The 17,058-nt window shown below is 43.3% G+C and overlaps 2 non-coding genes across 2 annotated transcripts; one reads left to right on the top strand and one right to left on the bottom strand.

Annotated features, from left to right (window-relative positions):
* Positions 1–478: 478 nt before the first annotated feature.
* LOC129476626 (U1 spliceosomal RNA) lies at positions 479–643 on the bottom strand. The gene has a single exon (XR_008655049.1). It is a non-coding gene; the product is annotated as a U1 spliceosomal RNA (small nuclear RNA).
* A 5,524-nt stretch (positions 644–6,167) lies between these two features.
* LOC129476645 (small nucleolar RNA U3) lies at positions 6,168–6,380 on the top strand. The gene has a single exon (XR_008655053.1). It is a non-coding gene; the product is annotated as a small nucleolar RNA U3 (small nucleolar RNA).
* The last annotated feature ends 10,678 nt before the right edge of the window (positions 6,381–17,058 follow it).

The following is a 17,058-nucleotide window of genomic DNA, read 5'->3' as shown; positions in this document are numbered from 1 at the left end:
GATTGATTGTTTCAGGGGGCTGTTCTGCAGAGCCTTTAGAAGAGCTGCCTGCTTCTTGATCCTATGCTGTTACTACAACTCAGGCACCTGACAAGTTCCCTTGCCAAGGCAGAGTGGCCATTGTTCAGGGAAGGAATTCCCTTCAAGTGTCCTTGAAAGGGCTTTTCTTTTCCGAAAGGGCACCTTGTAAACCATCACAGTTTTGTGTCTCCTCGGATGCTAATTGGTGTGTAAGCCTGATAGGTTTACAAAAGTTAGCTAAAATTTCAAGTTGCTTTTGACATGTTCAAGTACCCAAATGGATAGACATCTCTAGCTGATTTTCTCTTTATATGATTTAGGCTTTGTCTGTATAATCCGTTTTATAATGTTGAGCTGAGGTTGAATATAGCGAGTTTTGAAATGGACATTAATCAAATGTTAAAAGAGTTCAGTCACTGGGAAATAAAAGGCCATTTGTTTTGTTTTGTTTTTTGAACTGGAGAAAGCGAACACACTTCACCACCAGCATAAATTATGCAATCAAGTTTCCCACATTTGGTGAAATCTCAGGGGGTCAGCACATCTGGAATGGAATTAGATGAGCCTTGGCGCTGGGAGAACCACCTTCATGATCATGGCACTTCCCCTGACATATAAGAATTCATCATTTTTACTTAAGCGTTTCTCTTTAGGGGACAGAGAACAGTTTAAACTTACAAAAGACAAAAACAGGGTTTTTACCTACTTACTACATTGATTAGCACTCCTGTGTACCTATGTGGGCATAGGCCTTTTGGGGATAATGTAAAGAAATTGTACAATTGCTCAAAATAGTGACACTACCTGTGGTGATCTCAGACTCAACTAGAATTAGAACTCAGGAACCAAAATTAGTTCCCAGAAATCTTCCACCACACATCAAAAAGACACAGCGCATGCACAAACACAAACTCACACTTCAGTTGTGAAAACCCACTCATTTCAAAATATAACTTCCATATCTGTTTGAATTTTGGTTGAAACAACTTATTTTATTGGTACTCTCTACTGCTGAATAGCTTCCCTTCAAGCTTGTCCATCCTTCTCCAAGATGCTGATGGCTTAATGATTTAGGTTGGTATGCTTGGCTAGATATGTACATGCACAGGAAAAGTTTGTAGAATTACCCATATACTTTTTCTTTCATCTAGATCTAGAAATACAAAGATTTCTTTGGAAGGACAATTCCCAGAATTACTCAAGAGTATGGAGAAATGTTAGAGATTGCATTAATTTTATAACCACCAGTTAAAGCAATGTTCATAGGTTTCCATAGATGACAATATTACTAAAAAGCTCAAGTCATAACATACTCTTCTAAAAAGTAACAGTCCAAAAACAGGTTAACATTCATTTCATAAAAATAATGAAAAGTAAAATAAAAAATAGATGTTTTAATAGTAAGAAATAGAAGACTAATAAGTTTTGAACTAAAAAAGCTTCTTGTGAGGTAAATAATTTCCTAATAATGTGACTGTCTACTTAAGTTTGACAAGTCTTATTTATTTATTTATTTATTTTTATTTTTATTATTTTTTGAGACAAAGTCTTGCTCTGTCCCCCATGCTGTATCACAGTGGCATGATCTCGGCTCACTGCATCCTCTGCCTCCCAGGTTCAAGCAATTCTCTGCCTTAGTCTCCCGAGTAGCTGGGATTACAGGCGCCCACCAACACGCCCGGCTAATTTTTTTGTATTTTTTAGTAGATACGGTGTTTCACCATCTTGGCCAGGCTGGTCTTGAACTCCTGACCTCGTGATCCACTTGCCTTGGCCTCCCAAAGTGGTGGGATTACAGGCGTGAGCCACCGCACCCGTCCCAAGTCTTTTTTATTAGTGGTGCTATGTATGTGGTTTAATAGTTATGTTTATTCATTTGGGCAAATTCACTCATAACTAGCAGACAGTAAAAAACGTTGAAGACTTTTGAAGCTGTGAACCTTCTTTACTGTATCTTCTTGATGGTATACTACAAAACACATCGAAATGGTCACGTGAACTTATTAAGTGGAAATGTGAAGATTAGGGTAATAGTCCATTCTCTGTTCATGTTACACTTGATGGGAAAATCTTCAAATGACAAGAACAGCAGCAGTGTCTTGATTCGTTATCAAGAAATCACAATTCAAATCCTTACGAATATATTCACAATGCTGCTTGGAAAAAGAAAAAGAAAAACACCTATAGCCCTCAATATTGAAGACTTGTCACAGAGTTTTGGTCAGGTTTTTAAGGTAGAGAATATTTGGATTTTGGCCCCTCCTGTTATGGTTCAGTTATATATTTTTAAAATATAGCACATACATGATAGGGATTTTGAGTAGTTATTGAGGCTGGAGGAGGTCCTCTATATAATTAATGTAATTAATGAATAGGCCTAACTAAAGACTGGAAAAGGACTGACGAAAATGCAGGAAGATAATAGTTACACATTGGTTAATGAAATCAAGTTGTGAGAGCTCTAAGATGAGCCTTAACAGGATTTACACATTTCAAGTCTTATGGGGAAACGCTCTTGGAATCCGTGTTTGCTAACATCAGTAATTTATGAAAGAATGATTATACATCTTTAAAAAGTCTATTCCTAGAATGTAATTTTCAAATTGTTTGTTTTTCATAAATCAGAATTATTTTCTTTACTTATTTTTGCATAGTAAGCTATGTATCCCCAAATACCTAAAAATAAAGCATCCGACTCCCACTTCAGAAGTAGATTGTGATTTTAAAAATCATGTTTTAGGAAGGAGCTTCCAAGATCAGAAGTTTATTTTCTCCTGAATTCTTTGACTTCAATTAAAGGTAAACTGCCACCAGGTGGACAGTGGTAGTTTCACAACAGCTAGGATAGCCTTATGTCTCAGCTTGCCTACAATAGATCTAAATTATGCTGTTGTTCCACCTTAACTAGTAATAGCACCTACTTTTCACTCTTGAAAGTTTCCAAGTTTGGACAATTAATTTTTTGGTCACTCTATTAACTTTATGGTCAAAGTGCATTGCCAACTCTGGATGAATGAGTTCTTGTTTTTGCTAAAATGGTAACTGAAAGAAAAACCATAACAATTGTCTCAGTCTGTTTGGGTTGCTATAACAAAATACCGTTGATTTGATGGCTTATAAATAACGTAAATTTATTTCTCTCCGTTGTGAAGGCTGGGAAGCCCAAGATCAAGGATCTGAAAGATTGGGTGTATGGAGAAGGCCTGCTTTCTGGCTCCTAGATGACATCTTCTAGCTCTGTCCTTACAGGGATGGAAGACCAGGGCTATGGTCTCTTCAGCCTCTATTTGAGTGCTAATCCCATTTATAAGAGTGCCACACAACACATGAATTTTGGGGGAGACACACATATTCAGACCATAGCAGCACTCCTGGTTACATTTTCTTTCACATATAGCATTTTTTCCCTCTGACTTAATAATTGTTATGTTTTGTCTATTAAAAAAAATCTATGCCTAAGTTTTTCATTGTCTCCACCATTTTTAAACCAGTTTAGTAATCTGCAGGTTACATGTTTTTCTGGAGCCTTTCATCTTGTGGTCTAGTCTGGAATTGTTGCACTTTAGCTCTGCTGAGTAACTGCTGATATAGTTTGGATATTTGTCCCTGCCCAAATCTCATGTTGAATTGTAATTCCCAATGTCGAAGGTAAGGCCTGGTGGGAGGTTTTTGGGTCATTAGGGCAGAGCCTTTATGTATTGGTGCTGCTCTCACCATAGTGAGTGAGTTCTCATGAGAGATGGTTGTTTAAAAGTGTGTAGCACCTCCCCCAAACAACTCTCCCTCTCTCTTGCTTTGGCTCCTGCCATGTGAAACACCTGCTCCCCTTTTGCCTTCTGCCATGATTGGAAGCTTCCTGAGGCCTCCCCAGAAGCAGATGCTGCTATGTTTCCTATATAGTCTGCAGAACCATGAGCCAATTAAACTTCTTTATGAATTACCCAGTCTCAGGTGTTTCTTTATAGCAATGCAAAAATGGACTAACACAGACATCTTGGAACTGCAGTTGGTCATCCTTAATGGAATTCCCTTTTTCTCTTTATCTCTTTCTTTCTCACATTGAATCAATTGCTTTTTATATACTACTTTATTGTTTCTTTCTAGTTTACGTAGAGTATGTTCTCCAGAAGCTTCCTAGGAAAGGCTATATGGGAGATAAAATACTTGAAGTTTTTAGTGTGTAAAAATATATCTCAGTTGATAATTGGATTGCATATGGCATTTTAGATTGACATCATTAGTCTCAGAATCTTGAGCTTTGCCTTCTAGCTTTTAGTGTTATTATTGAGAAGTCAGAAGCTATTCTAATTCTTTATTCTTTGCATGTTCATGTAACCTATCTATTTTTCTCTTTGGAAACTTTTCTTTGTCTCCAGAGTCCTAAATTTTATAATCAATTGCCTGGGTGTGGGTTTTTTTTTTTCTTTAATTTTCTTTTGTTGTTGTACTGGACAATTAATAGGTCCTTTCAATCAATGGATTGACAGCCTTCTATTCTAGGAAATATTTTTAGATTTTTATTTGATGATTTCCTAATATTTATTCTAATCTATTCTCTTTATTAGTTAAATTGAGCCATTACAGTAGTGAAATATACCTCACCCTCGGTGCAAATATCTTTCAGGGCCCTATTACAAATAATTTCAGAGAGTGAACAGTGCCTGACATGTATTTAAAAAGTATATCAAAGTATGTTGAATAAATGACAATTCTGATTACCTAATAGAAAGTATTAAAATGCAATCTTTGCTTATAGTTAATGTTTTCTTCACATGATTCTTCTTTTTACCGTGGAACCATCTGTTTCAAAGGAGATGTGACTGGCATACTCCGATAATGTAATTTTATTCTCCCCTCACAAAGTCCCATTCCAACCTACAGCTATTTACTGGAAATTCTTTCTAACATTTAGATTTTCAGGGGTCACTTTTTCACTTCTTTGACTTTTAGGTATTACTATATTCAATGATGATCTCTCTAGTGGGCCATAACTTTCTGGAAGGCATCTAATTAGTGACTCTGAAAACAGTCTTAAAGGCTGAGTTTGGATAGCACTCTGATTACTCTGTCACCTAGAGCTATCTGCCCAGAAAAGGTGATCCATATCTAAGCAGGGCTTGAAGGTGAGAGCAGCTATAATCCCCAAAAGTTTAGCTTATTTTTCAGGTTTCTTTTGCTTTAACCTAAAAAGCTTAGTACCACCAAATAACATTTAAGAAATTCAGAAACTGGATGAATTGCAGTAGAGCTTGATGAAAGTTTCTGAGAGAATCTAAAAGCTAATTACTACTCAAAACCACCTGCCTGATAAGCTCTCAACATAAGTTGAATTGGCAACTTCCTATCAAGAATTTTGTGAGTGTCAGAACACTCCCCTTACAAACAAGTACCAGAGTCTTCTATATCTGCAGCAGGACAGTTCTTACCACGAGAGTACTTTTGGCTTTAACATGGAAATTGTGAACTGAATAATTCAGAGGTGGCATTAACTGCCTATCCTCTTCTGTGGTAGGCTATTTATTTAGAAGCTCTACTTATTATTAAGCTCTACTTATTATTGGAGAAGCTCTACTCCATAACTTTCTGGGAGAACCAAAGGACCAATTCTTTTTAGCCACTAGTAACCACCCCCGCCCCCACCACCACACACTTTTAGATATACAAGATTCTCAGGTGATTTCTAAGAATCAGGGAAATAAAGAATACCTTTTACATGGCTCTGTACTCTCCAGAAATGACTAAAAAATACGAATCTACAGATTCTTGAATGCAGTGGCACCTAAGTATGGTACACAAATTATATATAAAAATAAATCTACACTAGGACAAATAACAGTGAAACTGCAGAACATCAAAGGCAAAGAGATTTTTATAAACAGTCACAGTTAAAATAATAGTTGACTTCTCAAGAGCTACAGTGGAAGTCAGAAGACCGTAGGATCATAGTTTTCAAAGAACTGAATGGAAATAACTGTCAACCTGGAATTCCATACTCATTGAAATATGCCATTTTTCTGATGATTAGTTTGAAATAGTGACATTTTCAGATAACCAGTAGACCCTCACTAAAGGAAATTCTGAAGGATGGAGTTTTTAGGCTAAAGGAAAGTGATCCAGGTACAATAATAATCATATAAGAAATTGTGAAGACTGTATTTTCAAGGTTCATTTCTATAGTTCACTACTAGAGAAGTTTATCTGAACATGTGGAACACCAGGAAACAGGAAGAAGCACAGCATTCTCTCCTAAATGTGAAGCCAGCCATTGGTGTTGCTTTGCTGTAACTGCTATTTGCCATTGATGGTTATTTTCCTCTTCTTCCCAGAGAGTAAGAGGGAGAGGATGCAGTCTGTGTGGTTCCCATTAAAAAGAAAGAAAAAGAAAGGAAGAAAGGAAGGAAGAAAGAAAAAATTTGTGGATAGAATAACAAAGGGATAACAAAGAAAGAGAAATAAAAAAAAGAATTGCTCTTCTTTGTGAAAATGTGATGCTGAGTTAAAACGTTATCTCCAAAGTCTTTGTAAAATGCAAACATGCTATAAAAAAGGGGTGATATATGACGTCCTTAACATTTTCTGATATAGTGTGTGTTCTAATGTAGAAAGTGAGTTCTTGGCCGGGTGCGGTTCCTCACTCCATTGGGAGGCTGAGGCAGGTGGATCACCTGAGGTCGGGAGTTTGAGACCAACCTGGCCAACTTGGCAAAACCCCATCTCTACTAAAAATACCAAAAATTCTTCCTTCCTTCCTTCCTTCCTTCCTTCCTTCCTTCCTTCCTTCCTTCCTTCCTTCCTTCCTTCCTTCTTTCCTTTCTTCCTTTCTTTTCCCTCTGTGGCCCAGGCTGGAATCTAGTTGGCTCATTGCAGACCCCCTGCCTCCGGCTCCCATGATTCTCCTACCCTGGCCTGCGGGCTGCCTGGGATTGCTGGTGTGCGCCACCACCGCTGCCTGCTTTTTCTCTTTTCACTGGAGGCGCGGTTTCGCCATGTTGGCCAGGCTGGTCTGCAGCTCCTGACCCCGAGTGCTCTGCCCGCCTCGGCCTACCGAGGTGCTGGGACTGCAGACGGAGTCTCGCTCACTCGGTTCCCGGTGTTGCCCGGGCTGGAGTGCGGTGGCGTGGTCTTGGCTCGCTGCAGCCTCCGCCTCCCAGCCGCCTGCCTTGGCCTCCCAGGGTGCTGGGATTGAAACCCCTGCCCGGCCGCCGCCCCGTCTGGGAGGTGGGGAGCGTCTCTGCCCGGCCGCCCCGTCTGGGAAGTGAGGAGCGCCTCTGCCCGGCCACCCATCGTCTGGGAAGTGAGGAGCGCCTCTGCCCGTCCACCCATCATCTGGGAAGTGAGGAGCGCCTCTGCCCGGCCGCCCCATCTGGGAAGTGAGGAGCACCTCTGCCCGGCCGCCCCATCTGGGAAGTGAGGAGCGCCTCTGCCCGGCCGCCCCATCTGGGAAGTGAGGAGCGCCTCTGCCCGGCCGCCCCATCTGGGAAGTGAGGAGCGCCTCTGCCCGGCCGCCCCATCTGGGAAGTGAGGAGCGCCTCTGCCCGGCCGCCCCATCTGGGAAGTGAGGAGCGCCTCTGCCCGGCCACCCATCGTCTGGGAAGTGAGAAGTGCCTCTGCCCGGCCACCCATCGTCTGGGAAGTGAGGAGCGCCTCTGCCCGGCCACCCATCGTCTGGGAAGTGAGGAGCGCCTCTGCCCGGCCACCCATCGTCTGGGAAGTGAGGAGCGCCTCTGCCTGGCCACCCATCGTCTGGGAAGTGAGGAGCGCCTCTGCCCGGCCACCCATTGTCTGGGAAGTGAGGAGCGCCTCTGCCTGGCCGCCCCATCTGGGAAGAAGTGAGGAGCGCCTCTGCCCGGCCGCTCCGTCTGGGAAGAAGTGAGGGGCGCCTCTGCCCGGCCGCTCCATCTGGTAAGTGAGGAGCGCCTCTGCCCGGGTGCCCTGTCTGGGAAGAAGTGAGGAGCGCCTCTGCCCAGCCGCCGCGTCTGGGAAGAAGTGAGGAGCGTCTCTGCCCGGCCGCCCCGTCTGGGAAGTGAGGAGCGCCTCTGCCCGGCCGCCCCATCTGGGAAGTGAGGAGCGCCTCTGCCCGGCCGCCCCATCTGGGAAGTGAGGAGCGCCTCTGCCCGGCCACCCATCGTCTGGGAAGTGAGAAGTGCCTCTGCCCGGCCACCCATCGTCTGGGAAGTGAGGAGCGCCTCTGCCCGGCCACCCATCGTCTGGGAAGTGAGGAGCGCCTCTGCCCGGCCACCCATCGTCTGGGAAGTGAGGAGCGCCTCTGCCTGGCCACCCATCATCTGGGAAGTGAGGAGCGCCTCTGCCCGGCCACCCATTGTCTGGGAAGTGAGGAGCGCCTCTGCCTGGCCGCCCCATCTGGGAAGAAGTGAGGAGCGCCTCTGCCCGGCCGCTCCGTCTGGGAAGAAGTGAGGGGCGCCTCTGCCCGGCCGCTCCATCTGGTAAGTGAGGAGCGCCTCTGCCCGGGTGCCCTGTCTGGGAAGAAGTGAGGAGCGCCTCTGCCCAGCCGCCGCGTCTGGGAAGAAGTGAGGAGCGTCTCTGCCCGGCCGCCCCGTCTGGGAAGTGAGGAGCGCCTCTGTCCAGCCACCCCATCTGGAAGTGAGGAGCGCCTCTGCCCGGCCACCCATCGTCTGAGAAGGGAGGAGCGCCTCTGCCCGGCCACGCCGTCTGGGAAGTGAGGAGCGCCTCTGCCCGGCCACCCATCGTCTGGGAAGTGAGAAGCGCCTCTGCCCAGCCACCCATCGTCTGGGAAGTGAGGAGTTCCTCTACCCGGGCACCCATCGTCTGGGAAGTGAGGAGCGCCTCTGCCCGGCCCATCTGGGAAGAAGTGAGGAGCGCCTCTGCCCGGTCGCCCCGTCTGGGAAGAAGTGAGGAGCGCCTCTGCCCGGCCACCCATCCTCTGGGAAGTGAGGAGCTTCTCTGCCCAGCCACCCATCATCTGGGAAGTGAGGAGCGCCTCTGCCCGGCCGCCCCGTCTGGGAAGAAGTGAGGAGCGCCTCTGCCCGGCCACCCATTGTCTGGGAAGTGAGGAGCGCCTTTGCCCGGCCGCCCCGTCTGGGAAGTGAGGAGCGCCTCTGCCCGGCCACCCATCGTCTGGGAAGTGAGGAGCGCCTCTGCCCGGCCGCGTCGTCTGGGAAGAAGTGAGGAGCACCTCTGCCCAGCCGCCCTGTCTGGGAAGTGAGGAGCGCCTCTGCCCGGCCGCCCCGTCTGGGAGGTGAAGAGTGCCTCTGCCGAGCCACCCCGTCTGGGAAGAAGTGAGGAGGGCCTCTGCCCGGGCGTGACATCTGGGAAGAAGTGAGGAGCGCCTCTGCCCGGCCACCCCATCTGGGAAGTGAGGAGCGCCTCTGCCCGCCTGCCCCATCTGGGAAGTGAGGAGCGCCTCTGCCCGGCTGCTCCGTCTGGGATGTGGGGAGCGCCTCTGCCCCACCGCCCCGTCTGGTAGGTCTACCACGGAGGCCAGAAGCAATTTGGGGGCTGGACGTGGTGGCTCATGCCTGTAGTCCCGGCGCTCTGGGAGGCCGAGGCGGGTTGATCACTTCAGGCTAGGAGTTCGAGACCAGCCTGGCCAACATGGCGAAACATATGAAAAATACAACAGACAAACCAACCAACCAACCCAGTGACAACAAAACAGGTCTACCCTGGAGTCATACTCTAATTTTTTCTCTTTTCCTCCCTTTCTGATCCTTTATCCCACTTTCTTTTTCTTCCTCTTCCTTCTCCTTCTTCTTTGTCAAATAGAGGATTGAGTTATTATCATTGATCCATACAAAGTCCCTCTCTCATTCATTTTCTTTAATTCCCACTCCCCATTTCTATTCCCTGTCTTCCCATGTGCAACCTTCCTAATATGTTTGATACGCATCTTTTTGTTTGTATGTATTTTTAGAAAATGTTTATTGTTTTGTGTGCAAAAAAAAATTAATAAATAAAAAAGAAAAAAGTACCAAAAATTAACTGGGCATGATGGTGGGCACATGTAATCCCAGCTACTTGGGAGGCTGAGACAGGAGAATAGCTTGAACCGGGGAGGCAGAGGTTGCAGTGAGCCAAGATCCCGCCAGTGCACTCCAGCATGGGCAACAAGGGTGAAACTCTGTCTCAAACAAACAAATAGAAAACGTGTTCTCTGTAAGATTAGTGCTCCAAGTGCCTTGAAAATAAGGTTCAAATAAGTGTGGGAAATGTGGTGTTAAACAAAGGGAAACCAGATTCTTAACTGTTGGACTTCATAGCACCTTTAAGTATGCTAATGTACATTTTTAGTTTCCAAGAGAGTGATAAAGTATACATTTCCCAATTTTATTTAACTGCAGATTTTATTATTCTCAGAACAATTTAATAGATTGGCATTCCTATAGATCACATTTAAAGCCCCTCTGTCCCTAGCATGGTCCCTGAGATTCTTCATCAAATTAGATGATATTCCTGGAACATGGAGGCATGGGATGGGTAAATCCTTACAGGAACATGAGAAAACAACAAGATTAAGAGTATGAAGTGGCTCATGGGATGGAAGATCCAGATTGGGGAGCTCCCTTGTGAGAATGAGAATTGCAAAAGCACAAGGGGTAAAATGGCAAATGGAAACATGTGCCCTTGTGCTGATGCTTCTATTGCTCAACTGCATGGGTCATCCATGAGTATTTGCAATCTTTTGGCAGTATAAATGAAAATGGTTTAGATGGGAAATAAACAGAGGCCTCAAAAACATGCAGCTGGGGCTATTTCTGATTTATCTGATTTGGAAGCATTGTCCACTGACCATTTTTAGAATCATATCTGAAATTTCATCTCAATGGTAACTTTTTGCCTTATTACTAGATACAAAATAGTAAAATCAGGCGTGTTTCCATTATACAAGATTGATATGACTTTATATACCATGACCAAATATTTCCTACATAAAATAATCATAAGGCTGGGCACGGTGGCTCATGCCTGTAATCCCAGCACTTTGGAAGGCCGAGGCAGGCGGATCATCTGAGGTCAGGAGTTCGAGACCAGCCTGACCAAGATTGAGAAACCCTGTCTCTACTAAATACAAAAAAGTTAACCGGGCATGGTGGTGCGTGCCTGCAGTCCCAGCTACTTGAGAGGCTGAGGCAGGAGAATCACTTGAACTCGGGAGATGGAGGCTGCAGTGAGCCGAGATTACACCATTGCACTCCAGCCTGGGCAACAAGAGCAAAACTCCATCTCAAAATAAATAAATAATAATAATCTTCATTAGATACCTATAGATTGTTTCTCACTCGTCGGCAACATTCATGTCTATGTTAGCACTGAAAGCAGTGATATATTCCCAAGCAATAAGTATTTGTCCAAGTAAGTTTAAAATTAAAAAATTAATAGATTAGTACCAAAATTATGAAATCTCATTAAAACAAATTTTAAAAAGTATTTTTTATGGAAGGGAATAAGAATTTTACATACAACTCAATGTAAATACATCTAGTATATTTTTAATTTTTTAATTCATATATTTTCTAATGACTCATATACAGAATATACACATCATTTTCACAAAACCGTAAGGAAAAGGCAATCCAATTAATGGTTAGAATGCTCAATAGATATTTCATAAGAGAATATTCAAATAACATAGATGTCTCTAATGAATTAACTTTAAAAGTTTGATCTCTTTGATCATTCTATCCTTTTAATTTTTAATTTTCAAATTTAACTTTTTTTTAAGAACACCTAGCATGAGATTTACCCTTTTATCAGATTTTAAACCGTATAATACAGTATAGTCATCTGTAGTCACAGTGTTTTACAGTGGCTCTCGAGAACTTATTCATTTTGCATAATAAATTTTATACCCATCAGCAACTCCCTTTTTCCCTCTCTTCCTAGCCCCTGGAAACCACAATTCTATTCTTCGTTTCCATTAGTTTGACTATTTTTGATATCTCATGTAAATGAAATCATTCAGTATTTTCCCTTCTGTGACTGGTATATTTTGCTTAGCATAGTGTTTTCCAGGTTCATTCATATTGTTGCATATGGTAGAATTTCTTTCTTTTTTAAGGCAGAATAATATTCCATTATATATACACATACAAAATTCCATTCATTTCTAAATGGGCATTTAGGTTTTCATTTATTTTGGCTTTTGCAAATAGTGCTACAATAAATATTGGAGTGCTAATATCTCTTTAAGATTCTGATTCAAAGTTTTTGGATAAATACCCAGAAGTGGGGTTCCTGGATCATATGGTAATTCTATTTCTAATTTTTTGAGGAATCTCCATATTGATTTTCAGAACGGCTGCACCGTTTTGTATTCCTGCCAACAGTACATAAGGGTTCCAATTTCTCCACAGCCAGCAAACACTTACTGCCCTTAAAAATAAAAAAAAAAAATACAGATTGAGTATCCCTAATCCAAACATCTGAAATCTGAAATGCTCCAAAATCTGAATCTTTCTGAGCACTGACATGATACCACGAATGGAAAATTCCACACCTGACTTTATGTGGTAGGTTGCAGTCAAAACTTAATTTTATGCACAAAACTATTTAAAATATTGTATAAAATTACTTTCAGGCTATGCTATAAAGTGTATAAGGTGTAAATGAAACACAAGTGAATTTTCTGTTTAGACTTACATTGCATATCCAACATATATCATTATGTATATGTAAATATTCCAAAATTTGAAAACACCTGAAATGTGAAACACTTCTGGCCTCAAGCATCTTGGTAAGGGATAGTCAGTAAGTATGGGTGGTATCTCGTTGTCGTTGTGATTGCATTTCTCTGATGATTAGTGACATTGAATATCTCTTCATACATCTGTTGACTCTTCATATGTCTTCTTCAAAGAAATGTCCATTCAAGTCCTTAGCCCCTTTTAAAATCAAATTATTAGGGTTTTGTGGGTTTTTTTTTTGTTGTTGTTGTTGCTATCAAGTCATAGCAGTTTCGTATATATTTTGGAGATTAGCCCCTTATCAGATGTATGGTTTGCAAATATTTCTCTCTTTCCATAGGTTGTCTTCTTACTCTCTTTCCTTTACTGTGCAGAAGCTTTTTTAGTTTGATGTAGCCCACTTGTCCATTTTTACTTTTGTTGCCTGAGCTTTTGATGTCATTTCCATGAAATCACTGGATATACTGATGTCATAAAGCTTTTCCCTTATGTTTTCTTCTGTGGGTTTTGCAACTTTCAGGTCTTATAGTGAAGTCTTCAATAGATTTTTAGTTGATTGTCATTACTCTGTGCCCTTTATTATAAAATATTTTGGCTTTAGAGTTCTTATATATTAAATGACAAGCTCTGGACTAAATAATCTCTAAGCACCCTTCCAGCTCTATTCTTCTGTGATTCATAATTTTACAAAAAAAATGTGGAATTCTCACTTCTCTTTACTCCACAATACAGTCACTATACAAGCATTGCTTTTGGCGGCTGTTCAATTGAAAGAACTAAATTACTAGCAGACAGACCACGTCACCTGGGAATTTTTTCTTACTATCTTACCACAGAAACTCAATTAATCTTAGGACTCTTGCTTTTGACTTTTCCCAAGAAACTTTTAAATCTGCCATTCTGTCAACTAACATTTATTGGATTCCTACTATATGTGTGGACGCAGGGTTAGGCATGTGGAATAGAAAGATGAATACAACACATTGATGGTTTTAAAGGCAATGACACTATAGTGGGGGAGATAGAGATGTATGCTACATGGGCAATACCACAAAAGAGATATGTGCAGGATATTATGGGCATAGGAGAAAATAGGATATAACTCAACTTGAAAGGGGTGATAATGGAAGGTTTCCAAGTAGAGATTTTACCTTATATTGTTTCTCAAGCTGAGATGTGTACTTGTGGGAGAATGTTAGGCAGAGCATGCCAAACAATGAGAACAGTATGAGCAGATTAGCAGAAGTGAGAAATAGCATTATGGAAAAGGTAGTTCAATCGTAGTTGTCTATCCTATACCCCTTGTTTCTTTTTTGTTTTCTTTGTCCTTTAAAATGTTTTTTTGAGGCAGGATCTCAGTCTGTCACCCAGGCTGGAGTGTAATCACATGATCCAGGCTCACTCCAGCCTCTGCCTCCTGGGTTTAAGCAATCCTCCTCCCTCAGCCTCTTGAGTAGCTGGAACTATAGGTGCAGGCCACTGCACCCAGCTAATTTTTGTATTTTTTTATAGAGACTCGGTTTTGCCATGTTGCCCAGGCTGTTCTCAAACTCCTGAGCTCAGGTGATCCACCCACTTCGGCCTCCTTAAGTGCTGGGATTACAGGCATGAGCCACTGCCCCAGCCCTCTTTCTTGTTTTAGCAGTATATTTTCCCCTCACTCCAACTATGTGGTAGAACTGTTAAGCATATTACACAGCCCAGTTAAGTATAGGCCTGGGCATATGACCCAGACTAAGCAAATTATTACATAGCATTCTCCTGGCTAGAGCAGTTCATCCAAGGAATGGCATATGACCCAAGCCAGATGAATCAGATTCTTTTCCTAGGGTTTTATTACACTAAAATAGCAATTGAAAAACGGTGTCGGAGGGGTGGAGCCAAGATGGCGGAATAGGAACAGCTCGAGTCTATAGCTCCCAGTGTGAGCAACACAGAAGGTGGGTGATTTCTGCATTTCCGTTTGAGGTACCGGGTTCATTTCACTAGGGAGTGCCAAACAGTGGGTGCAGAACAGTCGGTGCAGCTCACTGTGCACGAGCCGAAGCAGGGCGAGGCATTGCCTCACTTGGGAAGTGCAAGGGGTCAGGGAGTTCCCGTTCCTAGTCAAAGAAAGGGGTAACAGACGGCACCTGGAAACCTGGGTCACTCCCCCTCAATACTGCGCTTTTCCAACGGGCTTGGAAAACAGCACACCAGGAGATTGTGTCCCCGCACCTGGCTCGGAGGGCCCTACGCCCACGGAGTCTTGCTGATTGCTAGCACAGTAGTCTGAGATCAAACTGCAAGGTGGCAGCGAGGCTGGGGGAGGGGCGCCCGCCATTGCCCAGGCTTGCTTAGGTAAACAAAGCAGCCAGGAAGCTGGAACTGGGTGGAGCCCACCACAGCTCAAGGAGGCCTGCCTGCCTCTGTAGGCTCCATCTCTGGGGGCAGGGCACAGACAAACAAAAATTCATCAGGAACCTCTGCAGACTTAAATGTCCTGTCTGACAGCTTTGAAGAGAGTAGTGGTTCTTCCAGCATGCAGACGGAGATCTGAGAACTGACAGACTGCCTCCTAAAGTGGGTCCCTGACCCCCGAGCAGCCTAACTGGGAGGCACCCCCCAGTAGGGATAGACTGACACCTAACTCGGCCGGTTACTCCTCTGAGACAAAACTTCCAGAGGAACTATCAGACAGCTGAATTTGTGGTCTCACGAAAATCCGCCGTTCTGCAGCCACCACTGCTGACACCCAGCCAAACAGGGTCTGGAGTGGGCCTCTAGCAAACTCCAACAGACCTGCAGCTGAGGGTCCTGTCTGGTAGAAGGAAAACTAACAAACAGAAAGGACATACACACAAAAAACCCATCTGTACATCCCATCATCAAAGACCAAAAGTAGATGAAACCACAAAGATGGGGAAAAAACAGAGCAGAAAAACTGGAAACTCTAAAAGGCAGAGCACCTCTCCTCCTCCAAAGGAATGCAGCTCCTCACCAGCAATGGAACAAAGCTGGATGGAGAATGATTTTGACGAGTTGAGAGAAGAAGGCTTCAGACGATCAAACTACTCCGAGCTACAGGAGGAAATTCAAAACAATAGCAAAGAAGTTAAAAACTATGAAAAAAAATTAAATGAATGGATAAGTAGAATAACCAATGCAGAGAAGGGCTTAAAGAAGCTGATGGAGGTGAAAGCCAAGTTTCGAGAACTACGCAAACATCGCAGAAGCCTCAGTAGCCGATGCGATCAACTGGAAGAAAGGGTATCAGTGATGGAAGATGAAATGAATGAAATGAAGCGAAAAGAGAAGTTTAGAGAAAAAAGAATAAAAAGAAACGAACAAAGCCTCCAAGAAATTTGGGACTATGTGAAAAGACCAAACCTACGTCTGATTGGTGTACCTGAAAATGACGGGGTGAATGGAACCAAGTTGGAAAACACTCTGCAAGATATTATCCAGGAGAACTTCCCCAATCCAGCAAGGGAGGCCAACATTCAGATTCAGGAAATACAGAGAATGCCACAAAGATACTCCTCGAGAAGAGCAACTCCGAGACACATAACTGTCAGGTTCACCAAAGTTGAAATGAAGGAAAAAATGTTAAGGGTGGCCAGAGAGAAAGGTCGGGTTACCCACAAAGGGAAGCCCATCAGACTAACAGCTGATCTCTTGGCAGAAACTCTGCAAGCCAGCAGAGAGTGGGAGTGGAGGCCGATATTCAACATTCTTAAAGGAAAGAATTTTGAACCCAGAATTTCATATCCAGCCAAACTAGGCTTCATAAGTGAAGGAGAAATAAAATCCTTTACAGACAAGCAAACGCTGAGTGATTTTGTCACCACCAGGCCTGCCCTAAAAGAGCTCCTGAAGGAAGCACTAAACATGGAAAGTAACAACTGGTACCAGCCACTGCAAAAACATGCCAAATTGTAAAGACCATCTAGGCTAGGAAGAAACTGCATCAACTAACGAGCAAAATAACCAACTAACATCATAATGACAGGATCAAATTCACACATAAAAATATTAACTTTAAATTTAAATGGGCTAAATATACCCATTAGAAGACACAGACTGGCAAACTGGATAAGGAGTCAGGACCCATCAGTGTGCTGTATTCAGGAAAGCCATCTCATGTGCAGAGACACACATAGACTCAAAATAAAGGGATGGACGAAGATCTATCAAGCAAATGGAAAACAAAAAAAGGCAGGGGTTGCAATCCCAGTCTCTGATAAAATTGACTTTAAACCAACAAAGATCAAAAGAGACAAAGAAGGCCATTACATAATGGTAAAGGGATTAATTCAACAAGAAGAGCTAACTATCCTAAATATATATGCACCCAACACAGGATCACACAGATTCATAAAGCAAGTCCTGAGTG

This window comes from Symphalangus syndactylus, chromosome X (assembly GCF_028878055.3).
Source record: "Symphalangus syndactylus isolate Jambi chromosome X, NHGRI_mSymSyn1-v2.1_pri, whole genome shotgun sequence".
NCBI lineage: Eukaryota > Metazoa > Chordata > Mammalia > Primates > Hylobatidae > Symphalangus > Symphalangus syndactylus.
Note: the sequence above shows the minus strand (reverse complement) of the source record. Positions and strands in the feature narration are given on the sequence as shown.